The following is a 16,618-nucleotide window of genomic DNA, read 5'->3' as shown; positions in this document are numbered from 1 at the left end:
TAGCTAGCGGAGTCGTGTGCTCTTCATTAAAACTAGAACGTATTATGACGCTGATTATTTCAGCAATATAAATAATTATAAGTGATTTAGTGTGAAATTAAAATTCGGCTACCACTTCCGCGTCTCCAAAATTGTTATGATGAATAGTTTCCTTAATTACGTAATATTTTAAAGTTTATTTCACCTTTTAATAAAAAAGTTGAGCAACCTGTTTAACCGAAATTAAACTTTACGACATAATGTCAACGTTCATAAAAGACGGCATTGTTTGAAGTTACAACGATTAACGCAATAAGGTACAAATTTGTTCGAAGGATGCGCACGCGCAAGACAGCGATGAGATTTTATTGACATTAATTATGATCATTGTTTAGGAGATTTGATAAAAGATTGTGATAGAGAATCTAATTCCTTTGATCTTAAAGAATTTCCGACACGTGATTATTTAGTGAAATTAGAAAGTACATTGACATTTAGAGCGAATTTTGCTAAGTTTGTGTCTTGAAACAGGGTGTTTTTTAAATTTTTAAAGGAAAAAAATAGGTGAAAAACTTTTTCAAACTATTCAGTGACCAAATGAAGTCAAAAGTAACCTACGAGTATTTATTTAACTTGTCGCTTTCGTATAATTGACTTGAAATTTGGATGACACGCAACAACAATCAGGAAAAAAATTGTGTGAAATACTATAAAAATAACCACGATTGGACAGTCTAGCCAATTAAGTCCTAGCCGATCGTAGAACGTACAGTTGGGTAAACTGAAGCACGTACCAGGCAACTTTTTCATGTTGACATCCCATACATTGCCAAAGAAATCACAGTGAAATTGATTATGAAAAGGTTTCACTCGGTACGTGATTCAGTTTCTTCAACTGTACTTCACAGTTCTTTTCGTGTTGTCATAAGCACAATTAAAGATTTACTTTATTTTTATTAAAGCAAAGTTCCAATCGGAGAGCCAAAAAATATGTAACAAACCTTGGATTCAGTAGTAAAACCATAATGTCTTCGAAAACCTCTTTTTCTGGTTTTACTTTTAAGTTTATTTCAATATAAATTCAACAGTGATTTCTCAATAATATGAAATGAAATTATTCCACTTAACATCAAAAAAAACCTTCAAATTCTTGTTTTCGGACGTCATTGTTTTGCCTTTTTAAACATAAAAATTGCGTTCCATATTTCCGTCATTATTTTCCTTCGTGTGAATCACGTGTAATGTGACAGCGCTTGGAAAGGGTGAGCTATTCTTATGCCATTACTGTCATGTGTAGATATTAATATGGGTACACCCTGAAAATTAATATTAAGTAAATTAAATGAAGTTATTTTCATTTTTTTTAAACAACGGTGAAGCACCACTAACTCTTAAGTAAGAAATGAATATTTTATAGCCTGGATGGCCAAGTGGTTAGAGAACCTTATACTACGAAGCTTGAGGTCCCGGATATTTGTATGAATAATAATAATGTTTGCTCTCAGATCTTGGATGTTTAATATGTAGCTTTGCTTAGTTTGGGACTAGGTCAATAACATTGATGTCAAGTGTCCCATGATATATATTTATTCATTTGTTATTATTACAAAATGATCATGATAAAAGCCGTGGTGGCCTAGTGGTTTGACCTATCGCCTCTCAAACAGAGGGTCGTGGGTTCAAACCCCGGCTCGCACCTCTGAGTTTTTCGAAATTCATGTGCGGAATTACATTTGAAATTTACCACGAGCTTTGCGGTGAAGGAAAACATCGTGAGGAAACCTGCACAAACCTGCAAAGCAATTCAATGGTGCGTGTGAAGTTGCCAATCCGCACTGGGCCCGCGTGGGAACTATGGCCCAAGCCCTCTTGTTCTGAGAGGAGGCCTGTGCCCAGCAGTGGGACGTATATAGGCTGGGATGATGATGATGATGATTATGGTATTGAAATAAACAAGGTAAAACAAATGTAATAAACTAACTTAAAGTCTTAGGTATTCCGTTATATAATTAACACCTTATAAATAGAGAAAGATCATGGAACAAACTACCATTAAATAACAGGGCATGTCCATGTTATGCAATCTCAAAACCGCTCACCCTTTCTTCGCTGTAATGTGATATCACCGAATTTCGTCAAGTTAACAATTGCACAGATTGTAGTCACTGCGGAAGAATTCGGCCTCCCTGTCAACGGCCGGTGGACGTTCGGCGACACCTTAATATGGTTGTCACAGAAGATATTCCGCTGTATTTTACTTGCTCGTATTTTAGCTGCGTTTCGATGATCTGGCAAGGTCATCCAGTGCAATGGCCACGTCAGACCAGCTTGCTCACCTATCAACGGTGCGAAGATACATTAAGGTGCGTTTCCATCGGTAAAGTGCGGGAATGCACGAACCAATAGAAACCCTTTATTTACCTGTCTTCGCGGAGTGCAGCTCCAGCAGAGTGGAAACAATTTGTATAAAAACTAAAAAAAAGAAACATCATCATCCCAGCTATGTCCCACTGCTGAGCATAGGTCTCCCCTCAGAACAGTGTTGCCAGGTATTTTACCGAACCGTTCGGTATTTTAGCACTGTGTTCGGTGTAACAACAAACCGAAGTATTTTTAAATGCGGATAAAATTTGATCTATTGTCAAAAGACATTTATCCCGTTTTTTGTTTTGTTTTATTTATTCGAAAAAGACCTGGCATAACTGTCTCAGAATAAGGATTTTGGGCCTTATAGGTAGTTTTCACGCGGGATCAGAGAGGCTACTATGAAATTCGAAATTCGAAGATCGTATCGTACCGTCCCGCTGACGCTAATATTATTTAATGCGAGAGTGAGAGGGATGGTACGATACGAACTTCGATTTTCCAATTTCGTAGTAGCCCTTCTGGTCAGATTGGAAACTTTACACACACCATTGAATTTCTTCGCAAGTTTGTGCATTTTTCAAGACGTTTTTCTTCACCGTTAAGCTCGTGATAAAATTGGGCCAATCAACTATTTTACCGACACTTTGAGCGTCTCCTGCGTTACCAAAGTTGTCTCTGGCGTTACCAAAAGATCGTACTTCCAACAAGATATTTCACGGTTTAATAGGTTGAACTTACGTAGGATGGCATGTATTCATGTACACCATCTATTAAATTACAGAAAAAAAAACATGTTTACTTACAAAAATCTGCAATTGTTTGAAAAATGTCGCGGACAGATTAGTGTCGGTAAAAAAGTTGATTGGCCCAATTTCAAATGTAATTTCGCACATGAATTTTGAATCAACAACAATAACAAGATGTCGCTTCTTGAACGTCAGTTGAACGTCACACTTTCCTGCACAGATACGCCAAAACTATTACTTTTTTAAACCATGCGCGTTCGGATACTCGCGAACGGCTATGGCTTCTTGTCACGCATCCAGCACAAAAACAATAAAGGTTTTTTTTTATGGAAATTTACTTTTTATGGATGCGGCCGGAATTGCGTAATTTTTTCGTAATTAAGAACTTATTTTGGCCGTGGCTTGATAGCTTTGCTTATGGGTGGTACTTACCTGATGTCTCACTTAATGGTACACGTCGGAGCTTCGTCAGTAGCTTGAATATCAATTATGTTACTTACCTGTAAAGAAATAATAGGTTTGTTAATACCAAGTTGATTATTATATAGCTGTTGACAACGGAAGATTATAAGACTTAACAACAAAGTTCAATGTCTCAAAAACAGCTGAACCGATTGTAATGAAACATAGCCTCTTCAAGGAAACTCGCTCTGTCGCAAAAAAAAATAGAAATCGGTCCATCCGTTTGAGAGCTACAATGCTATAGACACTCAGATATTGACGGCAAACTTATAACTCCCACTATTTGCGCCGGGGGTTAAAAACTCCAAAACTGTACTATTCTCAAAATTCACCGCGTTTACATCAATCTAAAAACACTTAAATTACAAGATTTATTAACCCAAGTCGAGTAAACAACGCATTTTGCAGCAAAACAACAACAATTAGCAAGCGTATCGATTCTCGATCCTTAATCGATAAGGTCGACCCGATTAGTCACCGCGGATACGGGAAACGAGTTTATCATTCGATTAAATGTGGACAAGTTGATAATGTTAAGACTTTATTGTTCCCGTAGAGCTAACAATAAGAGAAATAAAATTGACTTTTAGAATTGACTAGCCTGTTACCCGCGACTCCGTTCGCGAAGAATTCGTTTATCATTATCCCGCGGAAACTGTGCAATTTTCGGGGTAAAAAACTATCCTATGTCCTTTCCCAAGACTCAAACTATCTGTATACTGAATTTCACCAAAATCGGTTGAGCGGTTTAGACGTGATGAGGTAACAAATAAACAAACAAACATACTTACAAACTTATAATAATAACTAGCCGTAACCCGCGACTTCGTCCGCATAAAATTCGTTTATCGCTATCCTGCCGGAAATATGCAATTTTCTGGGATAAAAAGTTTCCTACTTATGTCCTTCTCCGGGATTCAAACTATCTGTTTACCGAATTTCATTTAAATCGGTTCAGTGGTTTAGGCGTGATGAAGTAACAAAGAAACAAACAGACTTACAGACTTTCGAATTTATAATATTAGTGACATTAGTGAGATGACACCTTTTCCACTTTTCCCTATTGCATACTTTTACGCCACTTTCAGTCTTTTCTACTATGAAATATAATCTTTTTTTGAACCACACTTTCTGCAATATCCCACTTTTTGAGCATTTAACTTCAACTAAACTGGGGAAAAAAATAGGTACTTTTATATCTTTATAGCCTAACGATTTTAGCTGTTTGACAATTCTACTCCTCGTTTTAGTTCTGTGTTTGTCTACACAATCTGTCAAATTGAATACCGCAATTTGCTTGCAAATGAAAAAAAAAAACAATTTGGTAGTGTCTTAGAAGACTTAGTTGCCGACAGAGGAAGTTGTAAATCTGAGGGAGAGGCATTTGCCCAGCTGTGGGATATATGGCTAAATAAAAAAAGCTAGTGTCTCAGTTCTGTTATATTCTAGTTTTGTTCTCTCCTTGCCTTTTGTCACAATTGGTCCCACATTTTTACCTTGAAGAAGTAACAACAGTATATAACTTTCACATTTAATAATTTTATAATATCATAACATGGATAACCATCGAAAAAATAAAAATAAAATCTGCGGGGTAGATGTCATTAGCATAAAAGAACATTGACTTTATAGTTTTAAATGATCATTTCACTTTACAAAATTCGCAGCGCAATCTTATTCAATTGGTACGTAATAAAAACTCATTTAATCATAAATACGCGGGACCGTATAAGTGTTTACAATAAAAATGTGCGAAGGCCACGAGTGGGCAGTGGGCAGATGTGGGTGTCGTGTCGCAAACGTTATAATTCCATAATGTTGTTTGATTTCATCACAAAATGTGAAAAAAAACATTCAAAATGCTTATTATTTGTTATTGCAATTTGAATAAAATCAGTAGTTTTGGTTTTTTTTTAATTTAAAATTATACTTTTTCAAGTCCCAATGTTGTATACTTATTAACTCCTGTCTCCAGCAAAACATAGAAAAACAAACTGAAGGAAGTTTAAAATTAGATACCTACCTAGAAAGTTGAATAATTATTGAACATTCCGATTAAATGACTTAAAATAACGTAATAGTCGCAGTTATTTATATTTGATGCAGTTAACATGTCAACAGAAAAGGAGAAGTTATTTAATTAAAACTACCAACTGGAAGCCACTCAATTTTCATTTTCAATTGCTCTTACGCCACAGATCAATGGTGTAATAGAACGCACTAACCAGCCGATAGCATAAATCATACGGTAAGTGATCAAAATACAGCAAATTGATTGTGAAAGTCATAAACACGGTGTAACACGTTATAATATTGCTGTCCATTTAAACGAGTTAAAACACTTGATAATTTATATAGGCGGTTTTATGGGTTTTGGAATAGGCATGCATAACATCTGTCGGTATAGCAAATATACGTTTCATGATGATCATCATCATCATACCACTCCAGCCGTAGGACGTCCACTGTTGGACATAGGCCTCCCCCATAGACCTCCAGTTGCTTCGGTTGGAAGCGGCCTGCATCCACCGTGAACCCGCGGCTTTAACCAGGTCCATCTCTTTGGTGGATGTCCTACGCTGCGTTTGCCGAACTGCGATCTCATTCGAGAACTTTTCAACGGCCATCTTTATGATCATCTTCAGCCAAAAGACTCACTTCTTAAAGTCTCTCTTAAGGCTACAAACTCTCCATTCATCAGACTTCTATGATTGAGGAGATAGGAGATGGACGAAGCGATGAACATACAGACAAACCGCCTCTTTTTACAAGCTCCTATTTAAATTGTAATGTGTGTTTGTTTGGATCAAATCTTGCCAGTACACAGGTCACTCGCTTCTACGTAAATAGAAATCAGTTGCATCAAAAAATTACAAGCAACAAAATCTTGTTACAAAAAATGTATTTTGAAGTCAATTAAAAATGATATAAATCAGCGATCTTCGCATTGCGCAGCGTTTGATATAAAGCAATTAAAATAGTTATTAATATGTAAAGATGTTTGCAACAGTGTGAGGAAATAATTGCGATAACTACGCCTGTATCATAGCAGGTTAACAGTTTAAACGTTGATAATTATTTGAGTTAACTGGTGAGTCGTTAACGACTTTGGAGTGTGCAGTTAGCAGAACCTTTTGGACCATTTACACGTCGTTAGTAAAGTCGTACGTAGTCGTACGTCGTCGTACGTCGCCGTAAGCACTGTCCTAACACCGTCGAGGAAGCGAATTAGCTATCGATATTCTCGCTCAAGAAACGAACATTAGATAAAGGTCGCGGAGGTAAATATAGCTGATAACTGGCTGTTTGTATTGCCAGCGAGAACTCTGTCTCTACTAGTTTGAGCGACAAGAGTCTTCTAAGATATAATAACCTAACCAACTTGGTAAAGTGATCAGTCGAGCGCTGCAATGTAATGCTGCTGGCTCGATCAACTGGCCTCGTGTAAATGGTCCATTAGGGTTTTCTGTCGCAAGAAGCGTCTCGAACGCGTTCCCGTTTAAGAGGATTGTGTAGTCACAAATTTTCATACAAACGACGCTACAATCAACAAAAAGTACAGCGAAGAAGCTTGTATTAAAAATGTTTTGAACAGAAAACAGTAAACATGACTATTTTATAGCCATTTTGTGTCAGAATATGGCTACAATTATGGTGGCCATTTAATATTTTTGTCATTTTTTTGGCCTGTTAATGGGTCCCGCTGCTGACAAAGGCCTCCTCTTTATTCCCTTTATTAAATAGAATTAACAAGTCTCTAATTTAGGGAGCAATTCCATTAAGATAGAGCAAAGAAGTCGATTATGTGTCAATGTAAAATAATCAATAAGTCAACGTCAAGTAAATGGTTTACAAATTCGTTCGACTTCGATCGATTCTGCACGTGTTTGCCCCGCTCCGCTTCAATGGAAGCACACCTTAAGGTTGCCACGGTGCGCGCGCAGAACGGATGTCACAGCATTAGTCGTGCATGCGTGGCTGATCGCGCCAAGTAGCTATTGTGTCAAACTTTACGTAACAGTGCCAGCACAATACAAGTAATAAGCAGTATTTCGACTTCATACTACTAGCGATCGAAACGACGCACGCACACTGCCAAGCGTCATTCACACGGCCGCTAACCAGAAACTATCGAAAATACAAACTGAGACATAGCAGAAAAAAGAACCAGCGCTTCCCAAGACAATAACAATATTTTTCCTATGCATAATTCCTTTTTGTCTACCATTAGGGAACTCGGGTTATTCCCAGCGCTGTCTCTTTTTCTGGGTCTTTTATTTTCGCTAATACGACTAGCGATCGAAAAACGCACGCACACTGCCAAGCGTCATTCTAACCAATTTTCGCAAGACAAAACTACGCAGTGCCACGCCGCGCGCCGCGCAGTCCGGTCGCTGGTCGAGTGAGTGCTGTGCCGCGCCGCCCGCTCTATTCGCCCCTGTTTCGATTCCGTAACATGGCTATAGCGCTCTATACTAACTCTTCATGAAAATGAGAATTATAATTTAATTAATAAATAAATAATCATAAAATTAACATATGTTTTATTCCTACACCTAAAACTACACGCATACCTACAATAAAAATCTACACACGTCTGTTTTACTTTTTGTAAACGCCAACCCTAGCGCTCCGCCCAGTCGTAGTTACAGATTTCAAGAATACGGCCGAGTCAATCTACTGCCTATTACTTGTATTGCAGTGTATCGACACTCCATACTATAATCATTCTGGATTAGATCAGTACCAACCCTAACAAACTCAGTTACATTATAGGCTAGCAGTTTGTAACAGTAATTTAATAATAATTTCTCATAAAATATACCCGCGTGAAACCGGGCCGCGTCACTAGTATATCGTCAGTACTTTGAAAAAATCCTCTATCTGAAATCAACATGTCAATAAATTTATCCTTGAAATAGTTCCTAAAGTTCATAAAGATCATTCAGTATTTTTTTTTAAATCATTTTTAAAAGTAGTGAGGAATGTATCAATTACATATTTATTTCTTAAAAAATCTTCATTTAAAGCTGTCGTTTAGTTTAAAAGATCTAAGCGTAAGAAGCGATCGAAGCGAGAGTGGGAAGTGATCTTATTTTATATGCTGATAGAAAAAATAAAGAAAAGAAAAAAGAATGAAGAAAATATAAAGATCACGTTTAATTTTTCAACCTGTACGTTATATAAGGGTTTATAATTATACATTTACACGTGCGAAACTTTTTTTTTAATCGCCTGAAGCGAAACTTTCGTGGTCGTCGACGCGTACCGATAACCATCGGTTGGAGCCAATCGATTATTAGAGCCCGCGACGAATCGATTCTATGCAATCGAATAATCAACTGCACACTTTCGCTGCATTAGTCGAGTACTAGTAATTAGTACATATTTTGTGTGTGGTTAAAGCGTAAAGACCGTTTTACACTGGTCAAGTTACAGACGATTTACTGTCATTCGGCGCAAATGGAAAATCGACCACTTGAATTGACCATTTTGAATTCGGACCAAGATGAATATCACCCAAAGTGAACTCTGTCAAAACGTAATGGTGCTGAAAAATACCTACTTACAACCAAACTTATTTTTGTTGTAATTTAATTAAACCAAAATGGAATATTGTACATTATAAATTACGAGCAAAATTAAATAAGCAATAGGTGAATGTTGTCTAAATCCAGTCACAACTTAGTATGTAGGCCCAAAACAAATGTTTTCGGGTGGAATATATTTACAATTTGTCATATTTGTGAGTGTACGTAAATACAAGTAGTTTTTTGTTTTTCATCATACATCAGTCAATTTTTCCTTGAGACAAGATTCTATTTTCAACGATATTCAGGATGGACAATTTTCCATATTGATGTATTTCAGATTGTTATTTTTCTGCTTTGACGTATAATTTCGAGTTGTCCATTACCCATTTGCACCAAATGACAGTAAATCCTGTAGTGCATAATAATTTTTCTACGGGAAAAGTCGGCTTTTAACCCTTAATTTGACAAAATTAAAAAAAAGTTCATGATTCAAACCTCGTTGTTACCTATGTATAGTCCAAAAAATTCTACATTTAAAGAAATACAAAAAGATAGTCTTGAATTATGTTCATTGTGGCATACACTGCCAACTTAAGGGTTAATCGGAATACGGGGTGCCCGAAGTGTCAATCAATTATTGTATTAAACGAGTGACATTTTCGTTTACATTAATATGGAACTTTATTCTTTAATGTTAAATGTGATAATGAAAGTCTACGGCTGCACGATAGGTACTGAAACTAATTAAGAAATCACGATTCGAACACTACATCTGTATTACATTGGGGAGTAGATGCAACAACCGAATATTTGGACAGTAAGCTTCTAGTGTAAGTTTTTCAACTAAATCAGTCCAGTTAAGATAGAGCAGTAAGACTTATGTTACCTACTCTGTTAAATCACCTTGTACCCCTTCCATCTTAGACATCCAGCATTGGAAGGGGTCAAATAATTAATTAAATAATAATTATTATTTTTTTAGTTATTTCAAGAAAACTGTTATCATGTGGTTATCATTTATTTTTTTTGCTGGTTATGTAAGATGGTTAATCTTAGCAATTCAAATAGGGATCGCTGCCAGCATCTTCGTAACTTCACCTAAGGGGGTTGTTTTAAATTATTTGTTTGTCTTTGTTTTTTTATTTTGTTTTATTTTTAAATAGATGGTTATATAATAGGAATGTTAATCAAGGAAAATTTGACATTTGAGTAGACATATCATGTTGTACACTGAAGAGGCTATACCAACGTAACCAAAACAAACAATTAATTTGGTATGATCCAAATTGACCCCGAGGTCAAGGGCATCCTTTGAACACGCCGTCCAGATTGGTTTCAAGATTGATCCCTCGGAAGATCAATCAGTTACTTTTTATCATCAATCAGTGATGTCATGATTGGTGATGATGATGGATCGGATTGAGGAGTTGGTGATGTAATATTATATATCTGATCGAAAATAAATATGTTTTCAGTTTGACAAAAACGGTACAATAGTGACAGGTTGCTAAAACCTAAAATTGCTGAAAGTGGCTCCGAAGCGGTAACGTTTCGTGTGCTCGGCCTACCCCATTTGGAAATACAGGCGTGATGTTTGTGTGTGTTTATGTGCGTATGTGTGTGTGTATAAATATGTTGTTTGTAAATTAAAGTCAAAGGTCATTTAAAAAATAAAATAATGTGTAAACGTAAAGCCGCAAATTTATAACACCCCTCTTTTTGCGTCAAGGTTTAATAACTAAACCTACGGATAAATACTGTACTGATAAGTATTTAATGGTGATTTTCCACCGACGGGGCGAGACGAGACGAGGCGAGACGAGAATTGAAATTTGTATGGCGGCGCTCGCGGCGGCTCGAGGCGGGCGCGCGAGAATGCATACAAATTTCAATTCTCGTCTCGCCTCGTCTCGTCTCACCTCGGATCACCATATTTTCAAAAGGTTGAAATATCGAAATAATGGCGCCGCTTGTCGCCCATTCGGTAACGGCGACGAGAAGGTGCTGCAACACGCGCACTGCGCGCCTCGGCTCGCGCGACTACCCGACAAACTGACACCGGCGACACTACTCGCGTTTTCATCATCATTACAACTGTCAAACCGCCGCGATACAAGTATTCCACCGTTCGTCTCGTCTCACCACCGTGGAAAATCACCTTAACACTATCTTTTATTAGGTCATAATAGTATAATATAAGTGAGTTCCCATAGTTTCATGTTTAAAACCATATGCTTATATATTTTTATCAACGAATTTAAATATTGTGGTGTTCACCATAAGTTAGATAATTTTTCATATATACTCTTACTATACTTAGTTACGCGCCCCGTCTTCGCGCGGGTGTAGTTTTCGGGAACCGGAGCTGATCAAGTGCCTTATATTTGTGACCTTTTCTTGTATAGTAACCGAGCAAAGCCGGGACGGGTCGCTATAGTAAGTGATACTCCCCGATGGTTCCCTTCACCGATTGCACCAATCCCCACGGATGCGCGCTCCGTGTTCGGAATACACTGCGCACTTCCTTTCGTTACGTGTTTGGTCGGTTTTTGATAGCCAATAACAATAAGTTAATATTTCATTTTAGAACCATACCTACATAACACACCTGGTAACTGTTACAAGGGAAGCGGGGCAGAGTTGCAAGGGATAACTATTTTGATAATTATCAATTCGATAATAATTATCAACGCCTCCAATTTCCTACCCCCACCCTAAAAATATTTCTTTAGCGGCCATCACAAGAGATAGTCCCAATTTCATCTTTTTACCTACGGACGGACAGGTCGAAACTATAAGGGTTCCGTTTTAGTAATTTTTATTGCGGCATCTAAAAATCTCCATCGATGCTTTCGATGATTCCGCAAATTTTGAGGTAAAAAACTTGGTAGAAAACCACTTGGTTGGCCGTTGTTCAGTAGCTTTGGGGTTTGGTACTTAGAGCTATTAATTGTCGTAGAGCATGCCTTTTTCACATTAAAGCCTCATTAATGACAATTAGGATGACATTTAACTTAATTACCCCCATTAAAACTGGGGTATGTCTAACTTTGCAATGTCTCGGTTAAAAATTCAAAAAAGTAAACGAGCGGACGTAATTTCGCGCTAAGGTTACACCGTTTTTGGCATTATTTCTTAATAATAAAATTGCTTGGCCTTTCAGGGTTCTTGCCTTTGTCCAAATAAAAAAAAATGGATTGTCTATGCCACTCCAAGGCTAATGATTGCAACCGCAAGTAGCTAATGATCGTTTTTAATCGCGTTCCATAATTAATTTTCAACCAAATCTAATCGTATTAAGAACAAGTGGGTCATGCATTTTTTTATTTTAAACTAGTAAACAATTACTTTGCTCACCCGCGACCTTACGTTAGCTACGTCTGTGTAACCAATGTGTGATCATGCAACTCCTCCACCTCCACACTTTAAGGATACACACACCTCACACAAATCCAACTATCACCACACTACGCTAAAGCGTTGTGAACGACGCGACATCATCCGCCTCGAATTATTATCGAGCAAAACTGGTTAGTTGACAAATGTGTTTACAGCATGATTACCTAGACATGTAAGTGAAATTAAGCCTATAACATATTTAAATTGATTCCAAATAATAATAATAAATAAATATCACGGGACAATTCACACCAATTGACCTAGTCCCAAAGTAAGCTTAGCAAAGCTTGTGTTATGGGTACTAAGCAATGGATAAATATAATTATATAGATAGATACATACTTAAATACATATTAAACACCCAAGACCCGAGAGCAAACATTCGAATTTTTCATACAAATATCTGCCCGACACTGGAATCGAACCCGGGACCTCAAGCTTCGTAGTCAGGTTATATTGACATTTGGTTTAGCATGCATACCTAGAGTTAGATTAATTATTGTACGCCTCTCGGCAGGACATGACATGTACTGGATATACTAAACAATAATTAACACCTATGTAAAACTCATATATACAATAAATTATTCGATATTTCCCTCGGGAACTCTGCATTTTTCCGGGATAAAAATTTGCCTATGTCACTCTCTGGCCCATAAACTAACCTCTATGCCAAAAAGCACGTCTATCCGTCGCTTCGTTTCGACGTGAAAGACGGAGAAACATACGAACACACACTTTCATATCTATAATATTACTTAGTATGGATATGGAAGAATGGATTAATTAATCTACTAACTAGCTAGACTTTGCCCGCGGTTTCCAAACGTAATCCATAAGATCTTGCAGTTGAATAGAAGTTTGGGAATTTTATTAAATTCCCCCATGGAAAATCCTAAAACTTACATCATTATAGTCTTCTCTTCATTTACGTTGTACGACGAAACCCGTGCTAAGTTGAATGACAATTCCATGCGTCATTTCCCTTAGTCGTTGAGATTTCGCAAGTTTACGTGTATCACCGGGGATCACCGGGATAAAAAAAAAACCTATGTGTTATTCTAGACGTCCAGCTATCTACATACCAAATTTCATCCACTAGAAATGTGTTTAGGGCTACGACGCAATTCAATTCAGAACGAAAATGTACAAATGGCTGCATGACAAATTGTTCTACTCAGTGAGTGAATGGTTTTTAATTTAAATTAATGTAAAGTCATAGATATAAGTTTTTAATGTTGCATGCTAAAACTACTTAGCAAAAAATGATGTTTCAATTTTCAAAATGTAACACCTTACTGTACCATTTTTTACGCAAATAAAGATGATTATGATTATGATTAAGATTATGACGATTTCCTTCATGGAAAAGTTCGTGATAAATTTCAAATGTAATTTCGCACATTAATAAAACCGACGATTCTCTACTTGAGAGGCCGTAGGTCAAACCACTAAGCCACTGTGACTTAATACACCCTATCGTATTAATTTAACTATTATTATAAATGCGAAAGTTTAGATATTAAAATGTTTGAAATGTCACGCAAAACTAAATCAATTGATTTGGATTAAATCTGGCACACAAATTGTAAAGTCTGGATTAACACAAAATACACCTTTTATCCTTGAAAATTGAGTGACTTATTAAGATATAATTTAATCCTGTTTTATTAATTAAATTTTATTATTCAATTTAAGTATTTTTCATATTTTTTTAGGTTTTTATATGACTCATAATAGTTACAATTATTCTAATTTCAATTTAATAATGAGTTTTTCTTGTAAAGTTTTATCTGATATTTTGTTCTTTTAATCTCTCTCCTATTTTCAATTATTTTTGTACGCCAATTGGCAAAACATGGTGAGACTATAATATGTTCTTTTACCACTGTATACAGCTATACCTATGTTTAACAAATAAAATACTTTGACTTTGAAAAAGAAAATCCTATCTAAATTCCAGCTTAATTAACAAATTAAAAATTAATCGCAGACCGTCACTTAACTTGGAAATCAAATTAAAATCATAGTCAGAGGAAACTGTGTGAATTCGCAACAATAGTAAATTGTCGGACAATTAAATGGAGCGGTCAGGAGGAGGTACTGTGTTTCATTAATCACACGAAACGATCTTATATCAATTTTTACTTGGGTTCTTTATATTTTCTGATGTGTGATCTTTCGCCGGCGACCTCACCAGAAAACGAATTGAATGTTTTCTTGGTAATAATTTTATATTAACTAAATAATATGGGAATGAAGAATATTTGATTTGTTATTCTATAATATGAAATTGTTAAAAATAAATTTAATTTGTAATAAAAATCATTGATTTAAATTTCTTCAAAGTAAGTGTTCTGCGTATTGATTATTCTATGAAACGATAATATTATAAAAAATGTCTGTGAAATGAAATTCTATCAAAATGTTGTATGTAAAACAACGTGCAACCATATTATCTAAATTAAACTTAAGATAATCATCATTATCATCAGCCGAGTTTGCAAGTTGTGATACATTGCGAGGCCGTAAAGCTTGATTGAAACGGGCCATCGACCGCCGCAATGTAATGCCACTTGCACGAGTTTTTGGCAGGTCTAAGGCCCACTTGCAGTAAACACATAAATCTCGAGTTAGCGTTAAGCTCAGTTTAGTAGTGTCAAATTGTATAGAACTGTCAAGCTCAAGCCTGGATTAACAACTAAATCTAGATTTATTTTTTCCCTGCAAGACGGCCTTAATTGGGCTTTAGAATGCTACATTGAACGGCAAATTGCTGCTCTCATCCACAGTGCACATAAAGTTTCGTGGAGGCGTCAATTCACCTAAGGCCTTCCAACTGCGTCTTCTAGTGTTTGCTATAAGAAAATCTATCTCTCGTCGTTTTTCAATTATTCACGCGATATAGCTCGCTCATTGTCACTTCAACCACAGAATAAATAATAGAAGTCTTAGCATTTTGTGTTTGTAATAGTAATAATTGACACGATTTCATATTTTTAACACCTGTAAATTACTACAGGAATCGAAAGAGTTTTGCCTCCTGAACATGGGAAAATATTTAATATAATTTATTTCTCCATATTTAAAAAAAATATTTAAAAAAACTGAATTTGCCAACACTACCACGGAATAGATATGTTTCCTTGGCCTTTTACACCAGAAAAAGGAGCTGTCTAAATTTTCACAACGTCTACGTCAGATTTACGTGATCTTTTTTTTAAATAGAGACTAGACAAAAGATCTATTGTGTGGTAGTTTGGGAGTTATGCCCTTTAAGAATAAGCAAATCTTAATTTTTTTTAATAAATTAATTATTAATCGTACCGAAATTTAAAAATATCAGCGTCTTTCTCTTTCCAAACAGAATACAGAGAACGAATCAAATTATAGTCTTAGAAATATGAAATCTTGTCAATTGGATCTAGGTATGTGACATTTATACCGTTTTATGCGAGAGTGAAGGAAGGGGGATTCTGCATGATCACAGTTTTTTATTTATTTTTTTATTTGACTGGATGGCAAACGAGCAAGTGGGTCTCCTGATGGTAAGAGATCACCACCGCCCATAGACACCTGCAACACCAGGGGGATTGCAGATGCGTTGCCAACCTAGAGGCCTAAGATGGGATACCTCAAGTGCCAATAATTTCACCGGCTGGCATACTCTCCACGCCGAAACACAACAGTGCAAGCACTGCTGTTTCACGGCAGGATTAGCGAGCAAGATGGTGGTAGCAATCCTTGCACAAGGTCCTACCACCTGCAAATAGTGTCACAGTGCCACAGATACTTAATAAAATTGCCGTGCTCGCAGCGGTTGAGCAAGCTAAACTTTCCTTCGCTAATACAATATGTTAAAACTTAATCACATTAACCATCAGTGGGTACCCTAAAACTATAGTAAATGAGTCAAATTACGAGATTTGAAGAACAGTCATTGTACCCGCGATAACATCTATGAATAGAAAAGGCAAGCTTTTGAACAAATGATTCAGCAATTGACGATATAAAGCTGCAATCTAAACAATCAGAAGTCGCATTACTAACAATTGACTTAATTGAAGAGCTAGAACACACAGCTAGGTAATGTAATTTGATTGATTCTGATGTTACTTTGAAAAAACAGAT

At 36.4% G+C, this 16,618-nt stretch overlaps 1 protein-coding gene and 1 long non-coding RNA gene across 4 annotated transcripts in view; both read right to left on the bottom strand.

Moving 5' to 3' along the window:
* The window catches only part of pigs (GAS2-like protein pickled eggs), a 252,245-nt gene that overhangs the window by 41,989 nt on the left and 193,638 nt on the right, over positions 1–16,618 (bottom strand). The window lies entirely within an intron of this gene.
* LOC141430902 (uncharacterized) lies at positions 1,008–2,331 on the bottom strand. The gene is made up of 2 exons (XR_012451676.1): positions 2,079–2,331; positions 1,008–1,295 (listed from the first exon to the last, which is right to left on the bottom strand). It is a non-coding gene; the product is annotated as an uncharacterized lncRNA (long non-coding RNA).

Source organism: Choristoneura fumiferana, chromosome 9 (assembly GCF_025370935.1).
Source record: "Choristoneura fumiferana chromosome 9, NRCan_CFum_1, whole genome shotgun sequence".
Taxonomy (NCBI): Eukaryota; Metazoa; Arthropoda; class Insecta; order Lepidoptera; family Tortricidae; genus Choristoneura; species Choristoneura fumiferana.
Note: the sequence above shows the minus strand (reverse complement) of the source record. Positions and strands in the feature narration are given on the sequence as shown.